Source organism: Mirounga leonina, unplaced genomic scaffold (genome assembly GCF_011800145.1).
Source record: "Mirounga leonina isolate KUSES-001 unplaced genomic scaffold, KU_Mleo_1.0 Mir_154, whole genome shotgun sequence".
Classification (NCBI taxonomy): Eukaryota; Metazoa; Chordata; class Mammalia; order Carnivora; family Phocidae; genus Mirounga; species Mirounga leonina.
In genome coordinates this window covers 55,303,952-55,309,951 of record NW_023270389.1, presented here as the reverse complement: position 1 = coordinate 55,309,951, position 6,000 = coordinate 55,303,952, and the positions used below count along the sequence as shown (strand labels likewise).

The 6,000-nt window shown below is 38.4% G+C and overlaps 1 long non-coding RNA gene across 1 annotated transcript in view; it reads right to left on the bottom strand.

Annotated features, from left to right (window-relative positions):
• Positions 1 to 4,533: 4,533 nt before the first annotated feature.
• Positions 4,534 to 6,000, bottom strand: part of LOC118014489 — a 40,747-nt gene continuing 39,280 nt past the window's right edge. Inside the window, exon 3 of the long non-coding RNA XR_004680292.1 lies at positions 4,534 to 4,649. This is a non-coding gene — a long non-coding RNA (uncharacterized LOC118014489). The remainder of the gene's footprint in view (positions 4,650 to 6,000) is intronic.

Here is a 6,000-nt window from a genome sequence, read left to right as displayed (position 1 = left end):
AGACCAAAATATACCCTAAATCTATACTATATGGCTTTGTTCTAGTTTCCTGCCTGATCACATTCTCTCCCCCTTTTTTTTTTTAATTTCTCTTCTTTCTTTTTTCAACCAACTTCTTACCTTATCAATTCCTTTTATAAAAATCTTTTATAATTTTCATCTTTACACTCATATTCCCTTCCTTCATCGTATTTACCCTTATTTTTGTACATATATAAGCTTTTCTTTCTTTAAAATTTTGGGAGGCAGTTTCTTCTAAAATACGCCCCAAATCTAGTGTGTGCCACTGATCTTATTCACCAGCCTAATCATATTTGATCATATTCTCTTTTTTTATCTTTTTATTTTTCTCTCTTTTTTTTTTTCTTTCCTTCACTTTCTTTTTCCCTGGTTTCAGGTCTCTTCTGATTTGTTTAGTGTATATTTTTCTGGGGTCGTTGTTACCCTGTTAGCATTTTGTTCTCTCATTCATCTATTCTCCTCTGGACATAATGACAAGATGAAAAAAATCACCTCAAAAAAAAGAACAAGAGGCAGTACTGACTGCCAGGGACCTACTCAATACTGACATTAGTAAGATGTTGGAACTAGAGTTCAGAATGACGATTTTAAAGATACTAGCTGGGCTTGAAAAAAGCATGGAAGATATTAGAGAAACAATTTCTGGAGAAATAAAAGAACTAAAATCTAACCAAGTTGAAATCAAAAAGGCTACTAATGAGGTGCAATAAAAAATGGAGACTCTAACTCCTAGGATAAATGAGGCAGAAGAGAGATGTAGTGATATAGAAGACCAAATGATGGAAAATAAAGAAGCTGAGAAAAAGAGAGATAAACAACTACTGGATCATGAGGGCAGAATTCGAGAGATAAGTGATACCATAAGATGAAACAATATTAGAATAATTGGGATCCCAGAAGAAGAAGAAAGAGAGAAGGGGGCAGAAGGTATATTGGAGCAAATTATAGCAGAGAACTTCCCTAATTTGGGGAAGGAAACAGGCATCAAAATCCAGGAGGCAGAGAGAAATCCCCTCAAAATCAATAAAAATAGGTCAACACCCCAACATCTAATAGTAAAACTTATGAGTCTCAGAGACAAAGAGAAAATCCTGAAAGCAGCTCAGGACAAGAGATCTGTAACCTAAAATGGTAGAAACATTAGATTGGCAACAGACCTATCCACAGAGACCTGGCAGGCCAGAAAGGACTCCACCCTGAAACTGCTGGAACTCATACAGGAATTCAATGAAGTGGCAGGATAGAAAATCAATGCACAGGGGCACCTGGGTGGCTCAGTTGGTTAAGCGACTGCCTTCGGCTCAGGTCATGATCCCGGAGTCCTGGGATTGAGTCCCACATCGGGATCCCGGCTCAGCGGGGAGCTTGCTTCTCCCTCTGACCCTATCCCCTCTCATGCTGTTTCTCTCTCTCTCTCTCTCTCAAATAAATAAATTAATTAATTAAAAAAAAAAGAAAATCAATGCACAGAAATCAGTGGCATTCCTATACCAACAACAAGACAGAAGAAAGAGAAATTAAGGAGTCGATCCCATTTACAATTGCACCCAAAACCATAAGATACCTAGGAATAAATCTAACCAAAGAGGCAAAGGATCTGTACTCAGAAAACTATAAAATACTCATGAAAGAAATTGAGGAAAACACAAAGAAATGGAAAAAGTTCCATGCTCATGGATTGGAAGAACAAATATTGTGAAAATGTCTATGTAACCTAGAGCAATCTACACATTCAGGGCAATCCCCATCAAAATACCATCCACTTTTTTCAAAGAAATGGAACAAATAATCCTAAAATTTGTATGGAACCAGAAAAGACCCCGAATAGCCAGAGGAATGTTGAAAAAGCAAAGCAAAGCTGGTGGCATCACAATTCCGGACTTCCAGCTCTATTACAAAGCTGTCATCATCAAGACAGTATGGAACTGGCACAAAAACAGACATGTAGATCAATGGAACAGAATAGAGAGCCCAGAAATGGACCCTCAATTCTATGGTCAACTAATCTTTGACAAAGCAGGAAAGCATGTCCAATGGAAAAAAGACAGTCTCTTCAACAAATGGTGCTGGGAAAATTTGACAGCCACATGCAGAAGAATGAAACTGGACCATTTCCTTACACCACACACAAAAATAGACTCCAAATGGTTGAAAGACCTCAATGTGAGACAGGAGTCCATCAGAACCCTAAAGGAGAACACAGGCAGCAACCTCGTCAACCTCAGCTGCAGCAAGTTCTTCCTAGAAACATCGCCAAAGGCAAGGGAAGCAAGGGCAAAAATGAACTATTGGGACTTCATCAAGATAAAAAGCTTTTGCACAGCAAAAGAAACAGTCAACAAAACCAAAAGACAACCAACAGAATGGGAGAAGATATTTTCAAATGACATATCAGATAAAGGACTAGTATCCAAAATATAAAGAACTTACCAAACTCAACACCCAAAGAACAAAGAATCCAATCAAGAAATGGGCAGAAGACATGAACAGACATTTCTGCAAAGAAGACATCCAAATGACCAACAGACACATGAAAAAGTGCTCAACATCATTCGGCATCAGGGAAACCCAAATCAAAACCTCAATGAGATACCACCTCACACCAGTCAGAATGGCTAAAATTAACAAGTCAGGAAATGACAGATGTTGGCGGGGATGTGGAGAAAGGGGAACCCTCCTACACTGTTGGTGGGAATGTAAGCTGGTGCAGCCACTCTGGAAAACAGTATGAAGGTTCCTCAAAAAGTTGAAAATAGAGCTACCTTATGACCTCGCAATTGCACTACTGAGTATTTACCCCAAAGATACAAAGGTAGGGATCCAAAGGGGTACATGCACCCTGATGTTTATAGCAGCAATGTCCACAATAGCCAAACTATGGAAAGAGCCAAGATGTCCATCTACAGACTAATGGATAAAGAAGATGTGGTAAATATATATACGATGGAATATTATGCAGCCGTCAAAACGAATGATATCTTGCCATTTGCAATGACGTGGATGGAACTGGAGGGTATTATGCTGGGTGAAATAAGTCAATCAGAGAAAGACATGTATCATATGATCTCACTGATATGAGGAATTCTTAATCTCAGGAAACAAACTGAGGGTTGCTGGAGTGGTGGGGGGTGGGAGAGATGGGGTGGCTAGGTGATAGACCTTGGGGAGGGTATGTGCTATGGTGAGCGCTGTGAATTGTGGAAGAGTGTTGAATCACAGACCTGTACCTCTGAAACAAATAATATATTATATCTTATATCTTAAAAAAAAGAAGATAGTAGGAAGGGAAAAATGAAGGGGGGGAATTGGAGGGGGAGATGAACCATGAGAAACTATGGACTCTGTGAAACAAAGTGAGGGTTCTAGAGGGGAGGGGTGTGGGGGGATGGGTTAGCCTGGTGATGGGTATTAAAGAGGGCACATACTGAATGGAGCACTGGGTGTTACACGCAAACAATGAGTCATGGAACACTACATCAAAAACTAATAAAGTAATGTATGGTGATTAATGTAACATAAAAAAAAAAAAAGAAAGACATCCCCATCCACCAAAAAGAAATGTAGTAATTTCACTTTGCTTTTCTGTCTACTCCATTCTTGTTCAATTCCAGTTACATCTTGCTTTTGACTCTTGGCTCCATTTACTTTCTGTGGGCCTAAATCTGATCTTTTGTTTGACATTTGAACTTAAGATGTTTTGATATTCTGTGCTCCCTAAAAATGTTGTCCAGCACTTAAACTTTGTCATCTCGGCTCTTTTCCTCATTAGAGATGAGGAAATCCTTTGTAATTTGTGTACTATGTCCTCATGAATATGGTAAGCCAAATCCTTTGGTCTAGCATTGAACTTCTTAGCAAATGCTAAATGTTTATCAGCCTGATTTGTTTTCTTCAGAGATATATCACTATCCTAAATCATTTTGTCCATGTATTCTTTTGCTTCTTTATTGTGTTCCATTACTATCTTTCTACCACCATATAAACATGAGATCAAGGACTTTTCACAACCATATTCTCAATATTTGTGGAATGAATAAATAAATCCAAATGTTCTTTGCAGTACTTCCGAATTTGGGGAAGCTAATTCTAGTACCAGTCTTTCTAAATAAAGCTCTATATCATCCTTACACCATAATATATAGCTAGGCAATGTCAGTTAATCATTTTTGTTATTATTTTATGCTCACTACACCTTTAATAAGTGTAGCAGTTTTAAACACATGGATGTAAAGTCTATGTCTCCTCCCCTTGATTTGGGTGAACTGGTGATTCACATGACTTCTCAGGCTATGTGATAAAAGAGCATGAAATTCCCACCTTGCTTGCTGGAACACTTGCTCATGGAATCCTGAATCATCAAGAAGTCTTCTGCCACCCATGCTGTGAGGAAACCCAGGCCTACAGGCCATATGGTCACATGGAGGAGTTTCAGTTTTTAGCCCCAACTGAGTCCAGCCTTTAAATTATCCCAGATGAGTTGCCAGACATGTCAGAAACCTCTCCATGATTCTGTCCCCTGCTATTTAAGTCATTCCCAGTTATTTTGAGTGTCTTCAGCTGAAGCCACATATACCATGGAGCAGAGACAAGCCATATCCACTGTGCTCTGCCTCAGTGTCAAAAGATACCTGGATAAGAGGAGTGCCAAATTAATTCTTGAAGTCAATGTTCTGGTATTTAAAGTGGATAGACCAGATAAACAGCATCTTAAATTAAGATTTCTAACCAAGTTGATGATCATATGGATTTACCAGAAATAAAAACTCCACCACAATAGATCAACAATCCAAAGAAGAAATATTTCTTTTAATACTTTTTTGTCTATTATCCTACTGCAGGAAGTATAAAAGAAAAATTAAAAAACAGAAGACTCCAGAAGAGCTAGGTCTGCTTCTAAGATTTCTGATTTAAACAAATCATCCTGGAAAAACACCTCATCAAGTTGGCCAATGTGACTATGCTCTCCAGGCCAAAAGCACACTAAAGCTTGCATAATTTAGGCATAAGACCTCATTATAATGATAGAAACTCACTGTTTATTGACACCAAAAATTCCCAGAAAATTTCTTAATATATAAATGGATGAAGGGTCAGTATAAGGGAACCAATATTCAGGTATTCCTGCTATCTATCTGGCTTTTTCTTCTGTCTTCTATGGGACACTTCTTCCTATTCCAAGCCTCCAATGCTTACTCCAAGGACTATTATCAGCCTTCTGTTTTTCTCAATGTCATTCACATGAGTGGCTTAATCTACCTCTTACATGCTGATGGTCTTCACTTTTCTACACATCCAATTCAGATTTCTTTTTAAGTCAGATACATAATTCAATTCTGGGTCTATTCTCTGAGGGATAGAATCTCCTTTTCCCCAAGGGTGGCTTCCTGCATGGTTACTCATCAGAGACTAGAGCTCAGGGTCTAGCCAACATCTGGCTCTGTGTGTGTACTTGCCTAGACCATAGGGAAGGTGAATGGAGTCTGAGGCTTATTTAAGGGCTTAATTCCCGACTTGACTGGGGATCTAGAAAGAGGGTAATTCTCCAATAAATTTTAGAGAATCAGCAGGAAAAAAATTATGTACAAAACTTCCTGGACATGTTTGTATTGACGATCTATAGGTACCTCAACATTTCCAAAAATTGAATTTGCTTTTAGACTGTAAGGTGTATGAGAACTTTGTCTAATTTGCTCAGCATTGTATATCTGACACTTGACAGAATGCCTGATCCAGGGTAGATTGTCAATATTGACTGAAAAACTTCATTCATTGAATGAATGAAGTATTCTCAAAACAGTTTCCTTCCCAATTTTCCGTTTTCAGAATGGAGTTTTCATCTTCTTCAATTTTCACAAGCAAAGAACCTCAGAGTATTCTAAATCATTCTCTTCTCCTTGTCCTATCAAACCCAACTGATGATCAATTCCATCAATTCCATTTTCTGAATATCTGCCCTTCCCATCTCCATGACCATTGCCA